This window comes from Canis lupus, chromosome 24 (assembly GCF_048164855.1).
Source record: "Canis lupus baileyi chromosome 24, mCanLup2.hap1, whole genome shotgun sequence".
Classification (NCBI taxonomy): Eukaryota; Metazoa; Chordata; class Mammalia; order Carnivora; family Canidae; genus Canis; species Canis lupus.
This window is the reverse complement of record NC_132861.1, coordinates 39,403,315-39,417,576: the sequence shown is the minus strand read 5'-3', so window position 1 is coordinate 39,417,576 and position 14,262 is coordinate 39,403,315. Positions and strand designations below refer to the sequence as shown.

At 39.8% G+C, this 14,262-nt stretch overlaps 1 non-coding gene across 1 annotated transcript; it reads left to right on the top strand.

Annotated features, from left to right (window-relative positions):
• The first annotated feature begins 931 nt into the window (after window positions 1-931).
• Window positions 932-1,081, top strand: LOC140616657 (U12 minor spliceosomal RNA). Its single transcript, XR_012017071.1, has one exon. It is a non-coding gene; the product is annotated as a U12 minor spliceosomal RNA (small nuclear RNA).
• The last annotated feature ends 13,181 nt before the right edge of the window (window positions 1,082-14,262 follow it).

The following is a 14,262-nucleotide window of genomic DNA, read 5'->3' as shown; positions in this document are numbered from 1 at the left end:
TGGGGTGCAGGTGTTCCTTAATTTCAGTACATCCGTAACTTTGGGGTAAACACCCAGTAGTGCAATTGCTGGATCATAGGATAGCTCCATTTTTAACTTCTTAAGGAATCCCCACACTGTTTTCCAAAGTGACTGCACCAGCTGGCATTCCCACCAACAGTGCAAGAGGGTTCCCCTTTCTCTACATCCTTGCCAACATTTGTTATTTCCTGTCTTGTTCATTTTAACCACTCACACCAGTGTAAAGTGGTATCCCATTGTGGTTTTGATTTGTATTTCCCTGATGGCAAGTGATGTGGAGCATTTTTTCATGTGCTTGTTGGCCAAGAACTGTATGATCCTCTTCTCAATAGATGCAGAGAAAGCATTTGACAAAATACAGCACCCATTCCTGATTAAAACTCTCCACAGTGTAGGAATAGAGGGAACATATCTCAATATCATAAAAACCATCTATGATAAGCCCACAGTGAATATCATTCTCAATGGGGAAAATCTGAGAGCTTTCCCCCTAAGGTCAGGAACACAACAAGGATGCCCAATCTCACCACTGTTGTCCAACATAGTACTAGAAGTCCTAGCCTCAGCAATCAGACAACAAAAAAGAAATAAAAGGCATTCAAATTGCAAAGAAGTCAAACTCTCCATCTTTGAAGATGACATAACACTGTATATAGAAAACCCAAAAGACTCCAGCCCAAAATTGCTAGAACTCATTTTGTATTTAAAGAAACAACTGGGGCAGCCTGGGTGGCTCAGCGGTTTAGCACCACCTTTGGCCCAGCGCGAGATCCTGGAGAACTGGGATCGAGTCCCACGTCAGGCTCCCTACATGGAGCCTGCTTCTCCCTCTGCCTGTGTCTCTCATGAATAAATAAATAAAATCTTTAAAAAACACTTTATATACAAAAAAGAAACAACTGTTGGATGCTAAGCTTAGACTTATGAGTAAGGAAAATGACAATACAGAGTGATGCCCAAATCTTCATTGCTAATGTGAGATGAATTTTTGAGTGGGTAAAGGTTGCATCTAAGGTGACCTGCCTACTTTGTGGGATGCCTGGGAGTTGCGATCTTCCCATCCCCCTTTGACACTGAAGGAGTAGACTGGTATAAAGGTAATATATACGGGGTGAGAAGGGAAAAAAGAAAGAAAGACAAAAAGAAAGAAAGGAAGGAAGGGAGAACCATTGAAATCATCCTTTTAGCTCTATCATTTTTCACTCTTTATTTTTTGTGTGCTTCATTTGGATTTGTTTGTTTGTCTAAATAACTGGGTTAGCTGTTTCATTTATCTATGACATTCTTACCTGTTCCCTGCCACTCCGTGGACTCAAGTGAAATTCAAGATTCTAGTGTATCCCCTAGCCCAGCCCAAGCACATAGATCCTTTTGTTCCATACTAGAAGTCATTGGCTTCATGCCAGCTCTCTTCCCAAAGTTCCCAGATCTCTCCATGATTTGGTTATTTAGCGTTTTCCATTCTCCTCAAGGACTGAGTTGCCATTATTGTTTATTTCCCTTCATGTGTTTGGTTCATTTCAGAGTGGACGAAAAGATAGAGGTACCTTTTATCTACTATGTCATTCAAAATCTAATGTACTAATTATATCACATTTGATTTGGGCAAACTATATTGTTAGCTGCTAATTTTTAACAAGTTTGTGCAATTTGTGGGAACAGCTACTTGCCCATATCACTTGCTCAGACCATTCCTCAGAACCATCATCCAAAATCTTTATTATTTTTGACAAACTAAACTTCACTACCATTCTACCATTAGAAATAGCAAATAGAAAAATCCCAGTCTGATGAATTAATAATTTAAAATAATGCTTTTCTCTCCACAGAGCATTTCATGAGTGATGAGTTCCATACACCTGGTGGCTCAGTGTTTCTGATGATTGGAGGTGAAAGTGCCACCAGCAAAACATGAATGTCAAGCAGCATCACCTGGAAAGCAGTGAGAAATGAGACTCCTCTGCTCTCTGTGGAACACAGATTTTATGGACAAAGCCAGCCAACCTCACACATTTATGAGTTGTTCATACACTTTTCTAAATAAAAGATACTCTTCATGTCCTTAAACTACAATATCATGTTCAGAATTTAGACTTGAAACGATATATACCTCGTCAGTCTCAAAATTCTCTCCTGTTAGGCTGAGAGGATTTGAAATTAATGAAATTTAAACTCTGAGAATGACCCACCACTCGGAGGCAGTAGTGCCCATTTTATTGAAAACAGTTTGTCATTGTTAAGTGAAATGTCAAATTTTGGCTTGCAGTGGCAACACAGGGGCAGGATAAGGAGACCTAGCTGCTCTTTAAGAGCTTATTCTTCCCACTTAGTATTGTTATTTTTTGTGTGGTAAAAAAGTGTGATTTTTTTTACCGACTTACAATTAATATATATGCAATCAGACAAAATGAATTATAAGATGCTTCTAAAAGTTTTAAGAATATCAAAAATTTGGTGCAAAGAGTTTTACTCTCATTTTCAAAGGAATATGCAATGCTTTTTACAACCCTGAGAATGCCATTAATGTCAGTGAAATGAGATTTTTATTACATGAGTTATAATTCTTGGTACTGTTTAACAGAGAAAAACTATTAATAACTTTAGGTTAATAGCGTAGGTCTCTTCTTAGCTTCAAAAAAAGTGATTTTGGGAATTCTAAGTTACTATTTTATGATGTGGTGACAGTCCAGTAATTCCATTAGCTCTACCTTTCTTCAGTAGAAACTGTGATTTGTGTGTGGGTGTTGTCAGAATTTTGTTATTCCACAATAAGTTTCAAGAATAGGTTTCCTATATTGTCACGAGACATTTTTCAAAAATGGAAGCACTTGTATTGACCAAATTCACAGCTTGTATTGATGAAGTCAGAAAGAGTGATTGACTAATACTCTCCATATAATTATACTCTCCATATAATTAATCTGTAGCCCATCAAAGGGATCCAATCACTTGTTTTGGGGTAGAGTTGCTCCTTACTTGCTGGGATAAATCTTATTAGCCCTATGTGTACTCCTCCCTTCCCCATTTGCTACAGAAAATCCTCTGTTAGCCAGGTCCCTTTCTCCCTACCGCCTGCTCTACCTTCTAATCACAAAGGAGGAGAAGTCCATGTTGGGCAGAATGGAGATTAGATTAAGCCACATAAAAAAAAGATTCTGACCAGAGGGAAAAAATGGTGCTTAAGTTGGTGCTAAGAAGAGAGAAAGGGTTTGGTGTATGAGAGTTTCCTCAACAGAATTAGGAAGCAGAAGAAGGGACTCAGCTGAGTTATGACCTTTAACCCTTTTGATGTGCTTTGAGGTGCACCTGGTAAGACTAGACTTCCCTTTCCATTGCTGTTGGTTGTTGGATGGTGCTTCTTTATTTTTTTTTAATTTTTTTAATTTAAAGATTTTATTTATTTGAGAGAGAGAAAGAATGAGCAGGGGAGATGCTGAGGGAGAGGGATAAGCATAGAGCCCAATACAGGGCTCAATCCCAGGATCCTGAGATCATGACCTGAGCTGAAGTCAAATGCTTAACTGACTGAGCCACCCAGGCACTCATCTTTTTCTTTAAACATGACCTTCTAGGGGATGCCTGGGTGGCTCAAAGGCTGACTGTCTGCCTTTAGCTCAAGGCATGATCCCAGAGTCCTGGGGTCAAGTCCCACATCAAGCTCCCTGCAGGGAGCCTGCTTCTCCCTCTGCCTGTGTCTCTGCCTCTCTCTGTGTGTCTCTCATGAATAAATAAATAAAAACTTAAAAAAAAATAAACGTGACCTCCTAGAGTGGACCCTAAGCACTGTGAAACACCCCTGTAATACCTTTATCCAAAGTATCTATCTAGAATGGAAATTTTAAGATGACAGTGATTAAGAAATCACTATTTCCTTTTGAAACAATAATTTTTAAAATAAATGTTTAAAGAGCAAAATGTTTAGCATGCATTATTTGTCCTGCACTATTTGTCATGCTGCTATGTCTATGATTATCATGTAATATGATAGGGATTCTTGCTGTATTGACACTTGCATAACATTTGTGAATCATATCAGCCTCTGTCTCTCAGTGGTATATTTTTTATTTTTATTTTTCTGGTTTTAACATTGGCATTTGGGGGGAAAGTATAGAAGATATAAAAAAAAAAAGAAAGAAATGTTACTCATAATCTGACCTCTTAGAGGTACTTGTTGCTAAACTCTTGCCTTATATTTGTTTATTCTTTTCTTATGGCTAAATATGTAGAACTTTTTTTCAAAACAAATTAACTGTATTTAAGGTTTTATATCCTATTTGTTTTTCTCTACTAACGTTGTTGAAGCTGGGAAATCTAGTTTTAATTCTATGAACCTAGCTAATTTTTTTTTCTAAGAGAAGAAAAGGAGACTGGATACTTGGGGCCAGCTAGCATTCTTTGTCACAGGCTTCTAGCAGTGAAATATAGAGACAAAAGTTCCTTTGCCTTCTAGAAGGCCCTGATATAGGTGGTCAGTGTGCTCCTCAGAAATGTTCTCTTACTTCATTCTCTCCAGTAGTGCACAAGACTGTCTGGCTCATCTAGCTTTTGCCAACATTTAGTACCATCATTGAAACAAATTGTTTGACAGTTTGATAGGAGAAAAAAAACAAGTCATCACTCTATTTGCATTTTCATCCTTATTAGTAGGACTAAGTTTTTTTTTCATGTATTCATTGGGCATGTGCATTCCTTCTTTGTGAAGTGCCATTTTATATGTCTTTAGCCCATTTATGATGTCTGCATTCAGTCATTTGGGATATTATGCTGCTTGAAATTAGTATCTCTAGCAAGGAGAGAGAGGGCATTTTGTGTATGTGTGCGTTAAGGATTAAAAACGACTTTAACACAAACAGCATCCTTCCTTAGGGTTGAAGAAAACCTTACTGAGAAACAACAAAATGGTAAAGTGTTATTTGGCTCCCTTATAACTTAGGAAATTCAAGTCTATATTGGCTTTATCAAGATGCAGCAGGCAAACCAAAAAGACTGGAAAACACCCTCCACATTATTAACCATGGATCTTCTAAATTCTCAGAAAAGTAGTGAAGCAATGCCAACTTATCTCATTCCAATAAGAGCTACCCTTAGAGTCAGGCCAATAGCGAATTGTCCAGTGTGGTCCGTGGGCCCAGTGCCCAAGGGAAGGCTGTTTTGTGATGGGTGGAGCTTCCATTAAGGGCCTAGGATGGGAAGGACATACACAAATGAGACTTGAGAAATGAAAGCTCCGCCTCCTTCTGGTGCTTGCATTTATGTGTCACTGTTAACCAGAAGATCCTTGTGCCGACTTTCATTCAAATGTTCCAAGGGGATATAAATCTCAGTGTGCTTTCAACATTTGCTCTTTGGCCAAAAGGTCAAGCATGTATTAAGTGACATGTCATTGTGTTCAAATGGTTGTCATAAGAAAGTGTGGTTGTGTTTTAATTGCAGAGACCTAAAAAAAAAAAATTAATTGTAGAGACCTAAGTACCTGCAGCCCCTGCTACCTCAGGAGCAGGCAAGCCTTGCCAACTTCCCAACCATTGTGGTGGTGAAAATGGGGTTCATCAAAAATAAGTGGGTCTCATTTTGTTGTTCCTAAGCAGGATCCGTCATAGTATGGTTGAGAATAAAATACACTGATCTGTTTGCTGTTGTGGGCAATAGTGCACCAATCCAAGCAAAAGTTGACTTTTCTGGGAAAGATACATTTAATATAGAAAAATATTTCTGTAAGTGGGTTGCTCATTCACAGGATATCCAATTTAAGCTGTGTCTACCCCAACGCACCATGTGATTCAACTCCATGAGAGATACCTAGGCTACACACAGTCGATAGTTGTTTATCCATTTCTAAAGGCAACTGGCTGAATTGGTTTTAAAATGGGTGATCTCAATTGTGACTTAGAATTTCCAAAGAAATGAAAGAAAAGCTTTTGGTTTTGATGGGCATAACTTTCTAATTTCAGAGTTGCTTTTAATTCTTCTCTCTTCAATAGCTTACAAGAATTAACTATTGATGGTAAATTATATAGAATTACTCTCTTGGGATTTGGGGCTGCATGTGACTAAACACCCATCATTCCCATTAAACTGAGAACGACATTACACTTCTTCTAATCAAATGAATACTTCTGAAGCAAATAATCTCAGATTACATTTTAGGCAGGATTTGCTATAGTATTAAAATGTTTCAATAGTGAACAAGTTTTGAATAGCAGAGTATTTTCAATTGCTGCAGTCTTACTACATGCTATTGACTTCTAAGCCTATAATGCCACCAAGCTGAATCTTTATTCTCCTGCCTCTTTTAGACAGCAGATCTGTGTCCTAGTTGATTAATAGATCAAGACTTGCAGAATAAGGATGCCTGGGTGACTCAGCGGTTGAGGTCGAGCATATGCCTTCGGCTCAGGGCATGATCCTGGAGTCCCAGAATCAAGTCCCACGTCGGGCTTTCTGGATGGAGACTACTTCTCCCTCTGTCTTTGTCTCTGCTTTTCTCTTTCTGTGTCTCTCATGAATAAATAAATAAAATATTCAAAAAAAAAAGACTTACAGAATATGGCTGCACTTCTCTACTCTATTATTGACTTTTTGTTCCATCCCGACCAAAGTCATTTAATTTTTCAGTTTCTACATCTCTATATAAAAAGGAGGTCCCAGGGCCCTTAGAAGAATTGCATTGTTCTGGTGTTCTGGTGCTTGAATTATCAAAACTAAATCATATTAAATGACTTTGTGTAGTTTCTTTTTTAAATCCTAGAATATCTTGAAGCCATTCAAAATTCTCTGCCTGCATGTAATAGGGAGCACCAAGAAATGGTGAGACTGGCTTCCAAGGTCATGGTGGAGAAATGGTGAGACAGGCTTCAAGGTCATGGTGGAAATGCTGGAAAGCCCAGAATCTGATTAAACTGATTAAAGTTTAATCAAGTTAAAGTTTTCAAGTAAGTTTTCAAGTGTGCCATAATACAGAGTCTCAGTCCTGAAAACTTGACATGGACTTGAATTTTCCACCATTACCAACATTTCCCTTAGCTAAGACTTATTGCTTTAAGGAAACTTGCCTAGGTGTAGCACTACCAAATAATTTTGATAGTTTATCACCATCATGTAAGGTCCCAGCCTTAATAGATACTTTTCAGGTTGGGGGGAGAGTAAAAGACCAGAGAAAGAGATGTTGGATTCCACAGTAGAAAGCTCAAAGAGGACAGGTGAGAGTAGGTGCAGAAGGGTACCTGAAAGTCCCCTAGAGAAGGAGCAGACACCAAGAGGGAAGGGAATAACACTGGTCACCAGCCCACACAGTATTTCTCTTACATTAACCGTGAGGACTTTGGGCTGTTGGAACTATGATGTGGTTCTAGGGGTCTCTCCAGGGCTGAGCACAAGTATCTTTTCCACTGGAGGTGGTTTTTCCTCTTACACATGAAAGTCTTGTGGTTGGTGGATTGCTTTGAGTATGGCTTTATTTTTAAAATTTATTTTTAAAAGATTTTACTTATTTATTTGAAAGAGAGAGAGAGAGTACAGAGGGAGAGGGAGAACCAGACTCCCCGCTGAGCAGAGAGCCTGGCATGGGGCTCAATCCTAGGACTCGAGATTATGATCTGAAGCGAAGGCAGAAGGTGCCACTGAGCCACCTAGGCACCCCTGGAGTGAGGTTTTAAATGAGAGTAAAAAAGCTTTTCCTCAGAAAATAAGAGAATTCTATTGAAGAGAAGAATGTAGAAGAAGAAAATAAGATATAATCACAGGATAGAAAGTAATGATTCTCAATGTTTCTTTGAAGAGTGATCACATGTCTGTCTTGAGAGCCAGGCCCTCAAAGGTTACATGTGGTTGTATACTTTAACAGGTTGTAGGGTTAAGAAAAAAGAGGAGGGCCTAAGAAGCAGTTTGTTATTTCAAATGCTAAAGAAAGTCAGGGGCACTTCCAAAACTGTCTGAAGATCTACTTTGGAAAATGAGGATTTTCCTAGCAAGGGAGTGGCCTGAGACATAGAAACCTTGTGTTCAAACTTTGTCAACTGTTACACACAGTTTTGTCCCTCCCTTAGCTTCCCAAGGATTAATTTTCATAATCAAATTCACTGGTGTGGAGGGGAAGGAAGTAGAGTCAAGAGAGGTCATCCCCTTAAATATTGCTTTCTAGGTGGCAAAGGTCACCTGACAGTTAACCAAGGGCCAATTCAAAGGTTCTAGATCTTGACAGAAAAGTGGGAAGTGAATTACTGGGCTTTTTGAGGCTCATGAAGTAACCTGGCGGTTGTGACCAACTGTATCATACAAGTTAAGGGTAACTCAAAAACTCACAAAGTTTGGGTAAGAAAGTCTATGGGGGCAGGGGGCAGGAAACCCCAGTTTAGAAGATCATTTCAAGGCACCTCACAGCTGTTCTAATCAATCACTCTGGCACCTAACACAACAGAATCATGATGGACAGCCTTTTCTTTTAATCAGATGAAGTTCCTTGTTATTTGGTTTAAAATTTTTATGAACTTTAAAAGAATTTCATGACCAATTAAAATTCCCTAGGTGGAAGCAATTTATAACTTAAGTTGGTATTTAAACCACAGTTTCTAGTTACTTTTTTTGGAATTCTTTAACACTTGACTTGATGTATTGGAAACCAGGGTCCTATGGAGCCTATTAGAGGCTCATTCCACTGTGATTCAGAGCATGAGAGATGCTCTGGTTTGTGCCACAAAAGAGCTCCTAGCTCCATTAACTGTAAATTCACTGGTGAAAATCTAGCACCTCTAATGAGAAGTTACCTTAAAATACACAGCCTGTCAATGGTGAATCAGTCAGCAGCAGCGGAGAAACATACCGGGAGAACACGGCACATAGGGATTAAGACTTTTGGTAGAAGCTACAAGTCTTTCAGGCACAGGGGCACCAACCTGAGTCCTGAGGGTTGTTCTCTGATGGTCATAACCACCCCTCAGCCCCCTGGTCTCTTCTGTCCCACCCCATGGCTAATGACCCATGGAATCCTAGAAGTCAGACCTGGCCAGGATCTGAATGACCTAGTTCAGAACTAAGGAAACTGAGGCCCAGAGATGTTCGACTATAAGATTTCAATATGGCCAATTGGAAGTAAGAATGTAATCGAAGGCCAACGGGCTGTTTGTTCCACTGTGTGAAAGACATGACACTAAGGTCACAGCTAGGTCATGTTCACAACCAAAACTGCATTTGGTATGGCAAATCCACAATGAATGGACTCACCCATAGTAGTCAACACAGCTTCTAAAAGGTACTCTATCCACTTTCTAGGAATAAATGATCTGGGGAAGTCTGGAATCTCCTAGTGTGAAGGATATATGGACCTTGGGTCAGATTCCAGCTCAGGTCACGGAATGATCATGTGGCTCAAACTTGGAAACTTGAAAGCCCAGATGGTCCTGGTCCATTCCATTATTCTGCCCTTGGAGCTAGGGTCTCAACCTGACCACCTGGGTCAGGAGGATTCGGGAGTCTGCAGGATTGTGAGGTGGTGCCTGGGCAGGGAGGCAAATGGGGCCATGGCAGCTGTGTCCCTAATGTGAGCAGTCACATGGAGGGAGGCTCAAGACTGCAGCAGGTGGGGCTTGCCTTGTAGGTAGCTCACACCAGCACAGCTGCCTGGACTAGCCTGGAGCTACCTGGCCAGGTCTCCCAGGTAATCCCTACTGTGGACTGATGCACTAGAAGAGAATAAACAGGAATATGAAGCAGATGAAAGCAAGCTTTGTGAAATGTACCTATTAATACGTGAACATCAGAATTCCTGATACTTGACATGCCATGAATTAATTTCCTTGACTGAGGGCGGTCATTATTAATAAATTAGAATCTCAGGTTTTTGCCTCCTAGAGCCAGTGTTTCACTTATGTTGGGATAAATGGAATGGCAAGCCACATAGGAGAAGGAAGCCTCTGTGGATGCATTCATAAAGAAAGCCAGTTTGGAAAAGAAATCCAAAACAGGGTTGTTTTAAGTCTAATACCACCATGGTGTATCCTGAGGAAAACCACTTCTGGGCAACAGGCCTGTATGAGCAAAGCTGTTCAAGAGAAATGACATAGACTTGAGAAGATTGGTTTTAAAGATTCTTAGTCCTTCATTCTAACATTTTTTGGGGTTTCATTTTGGTAAAAGCTGTTTTTCCACAGCATTCAGAGGTTTGCTAAAAAATGTCATTTTATTTTTCATTCAAAGGGTTAGGCCTCTTGAACTCTAATGTCTGGTATCCACAGCTTGAAGGTATCCTGACATAGAACGATTTAGCTTTATAGTCCAAAGAAACATTTGGAAATGAACTATGCCTCACCAGGAGCTGAAGCAATGTTCTATTATTTAAAAAATAGATTTTTCTACCAAACTGTTATAGAAAGAAATTGTAACTACAGTGATTATCTGATTATCAGACCCCAAGTTTTGGACAAAAGACTTTGTTACTTTGGAAAATGTTTTATATCCCCAAAGTATCTGCCATATTAATTAGAAGGTTTACATTTGGGACAGAAGTGCGCTTCTTTCCTTTTATAAACATTTACTGCACAATACAAAGGGATTAATAGAGAGTCAATCCTTGAAATTAAAAATAAAATCTGAAAAAAAATTCGAATTCTGTCTTTGGTTTCACATCTGTGTATTACTCCCACTACCATTACCATGGATATTTATCTAGTACCTTTGACATAGATGACCTTGCTCAATCTTCTTTACTCTGTACATCGGGTATTGTATTAGTTTACTGGAGCTGCCATAACGAAATAGCTCAGGATGGGTGCTTTAAGTGACAGAAATGGATTTTCTCACCATTCTGGAAGCTGGAAGTCTGGAAGCTGGAAGTCCTAGTCAAGGTGCAGCAGGGTTGGCTCCCTCTGAGGGCCTCTCTCCTTGGCTGCACTCTTGTGGCTTTGTCTTCACATGCTGCTCCTTCTTGCAGGAGCACCCTGATATCTCTTCTAATAAGGGCACCAGTCAGAGTGGATTGGGGTTCCATTCTAACAGCCTTATTTTAATTTAATCACCCCTTCAGATGTCCTCTCTAGATACAGTAACATGTCGAGGTACTAGGAGTCGAGATTTCAATATCGGAATTTTGGGGGTGCGAACAATTCAGCCCTAACAGATATCATCTCCACTTTACAGATGAGGGAACTGAGGCCCAGAGAAACTAGTCACCAGATTCTTACCACACCGATCCTACCTAAATATCTAAGAAGTGTAGAAATTTGCGACCGTGAAAAATGATGTTAGACTCAGTCTCCTATGTCAAATCACATAGAATCTATTTTAAACCAATACTAGAATTTAGCTACAACCCTACCGACCCTATTTATTGAGTTTATAGATTTTTTTAATTATTTAGGATAAAAGAATATGAGACTTTAACTCACCAAAGATAACTTATTTTCAAACTATAGAATTCCTTGGAGACATAAAATAAAGCATTTAAGTTATTAGAATTTCAGATATCATACATTCTAAGATTCTAAGATTCAGTTGGCTTTTATATATATATATATATATATTTCTTGTTTCTTTTTTCCATGCTTATGAAGCCATCGTGATTCTTGTTCTGCCACTTACTAGTCATGTAATCTGGGGAAAGTTCTTTAATAGTGTGGTGTGTCAGCTTCTTCATTCATAGAACAGTGATTTCTTCAGTTGAAGGTTATTATGAAAAGCAAATGAGTTAATATATGCATAATGCTTAGAGTTGCTCCTGGTATGCAGAGTAAATACATAATAAGTGTGAACAAATATTATTATAATATCTATGCACATATATCACATATCCAGTTTTGTTTACGAAAGCAGGATCAGTACGCTCTACCAGTATCAATCAGTGCCTTGTTTTCCAGTCTTCTTTGTCCTGCTCGGTGATACTGTAGCTCCCCTCTAACAATATCTCCTTTGCTAGGTGGCATGTAGAGGAAGGGATTTCTCTTTCACTGAAAAGCATAGCAAAAACAAAATAATCCAGTTAAAAAATGGGCAGCAGAAGACATGAACAGACATTTCTCCAAAAAAGACATACAGATGGCCAACAGACACATGAAAAGATGCTCACCACCACTCAGCATCAGGGACGTGCAAATCAAAACCACAGTGAGATATCACCTCACACCTGTCAGAATGACTAAAATTAACAAGACAGGAAACAACAGGTGTTGGTGAAGAACCCTCTTGCACTGTTGGTGGGAATGCAAACTGGTGCAGCCACTCTGGAGAGCAATATGGAGGTTCCTCAGAAACTTAAAAATAGAACCACTCTATGATTTAGCAATTACACTACTAGGTATTTACCCAAACAATACAAAAATACTATTTTGAAGGGACACACGCACCCCGGTGTTTGTAGCAGCATCGTCAACAATAGTCAAATTATGGAAATAGCCCAAATATCCATTGACTGATGAACGGATAAAGAAGAGGTAGAGTATTACTCAGTGAAAAAGGGAATAAAATCTGGCCATTTGCAACAATGTGGATGGAGCCAGAGTGTATTAAGCTACACGAAATAAATCAGTCAGAGAAAGACAAATACCATATGATGTCATTCATATATAGTATTTAAGAAACAAAACAAATGAACATAGTGGGAGAAAAAAGAGAGGCAAGCCAAGACACAAACTCTTAACTCTAGAGAACAAACCGATGGTTACTAAAGGGGAGATGGTTGGGGACGTGGGCTGAACAGGTGATGGGCTCACTTAATTCTATACCTGAAACTAATATTACGCTCTATGTTAACTAACTGGAATTTATTATTTTTTATTTTTTTATTTTTTAACTAACTGGAATTTAAATAAAAACTTGGGGGTAAAGAAAAGCACAGCTGCCAGGGGCTTGCAGAAGACCCACTGGTGCTTCCTCTCCAGAGAATTTAGAGGGTACAGCAGTGGACAAGCCCCCACTGGTCAGCCTCCACTTGCTGACTGCAGACGAGCTCTGGCCTATGACTCCCCAGTGAACTTCTCTGCCACCAGCGGGAAGAGCCACCTCTTCTTCAGCCAGCTCTGACTCCCCATTGTGGTGTGGTGGTGAGGAGAGGAGTCTCACATTTGTTCCCTCCTTGGCACTAATAAATGCATTTTTTATGAACTTATCATAGTTTCTTATTTTGCTGTAACAAATTAGCACAAACTTAGTGACTGGCTACAACGCCAATTTAATTTCTTACAGCTGTGGAGATGAGATGACCAAAATTAGCATCCGTGGGCTGAAACCACCATGTCAATGGGGCTGCCCCTTTGTGCTTGCTTTGTCCAGTGTCCTCTGGTCATCCCGTTCCTTAGGGCCCTTCTGCTCTTCCAATCCAGCAATGCCAGGTGGCCTCCCTCTCACGCTGCCATCTCTTGGCTTCTGTCTGGCCGGCCTCTTTGTTTCACTTGGAAGGACTGCTGTGATTACCTTGGGCCCACCTGGATAATCCAGGATCCTCTCCTCATGTCAGCTCAACTGATGAGCTACTTCCCTCTCCTTTGCCGGCGACCTGAACACGCTGTGTTTTCTGGGGGGTTGGTTAGAACATGGGCGTCTTTGGAAGCCCATTACCCTGCTACCACAGCTTTTCAGTTTACTTCATCTGTCTTATTCCCTTTGTGGCTGCCATTTCCCCTTCGCAGTCTCCTTGGAGCTGTAGTCCTCAGCTGGTTTCCAATCCTGGCTAAGTCTACACGTCTAGGCGGACACTGCTTTTATGGAGATTGATATTTCATTATTTAAGTGGATTGTGCTGCCAGTTTTCTAGAAATTAAGCATATATTAGACAGACATGCCAACTAAAGATGTTTTTTTTTTTTTTTTTTTTTGACACAAGAAGAGCCCATATGTTTTTAAATGGGAAACACAGATTTCAGGGCAGTTAAAAACATAACCGAAAAAAGTGAAATTATGTATTACTTCAAGTTTAGAAACAGGGACCTTGAGACTCCTGGGTGGCTCAGTGGTTGAGCGTCTGCCTTCAACTCAGGGCATGATCCTGTGGGTCCTGGGATCGAGTCCCACATGGAGCTCCCCGCTTCTCCCTCTGCCTATGTCTCTTGCCTCTTTCTCTCTCTCTGTCTCTCATGAATAAATTTTTTAAAATCTTTTAAAAATGGAAGAAAGAGACAGGGACTTTGCCTCACACCTCTGTACTATTTGTTAAATGTCTACCTCCAGCTGAACCAGAATATTGACTTTTTTTTTTTTTTTACTGTTATAGCACAAATATATTCCATTATAGTTCTACAGGAACAGCTGCCTGAGCAA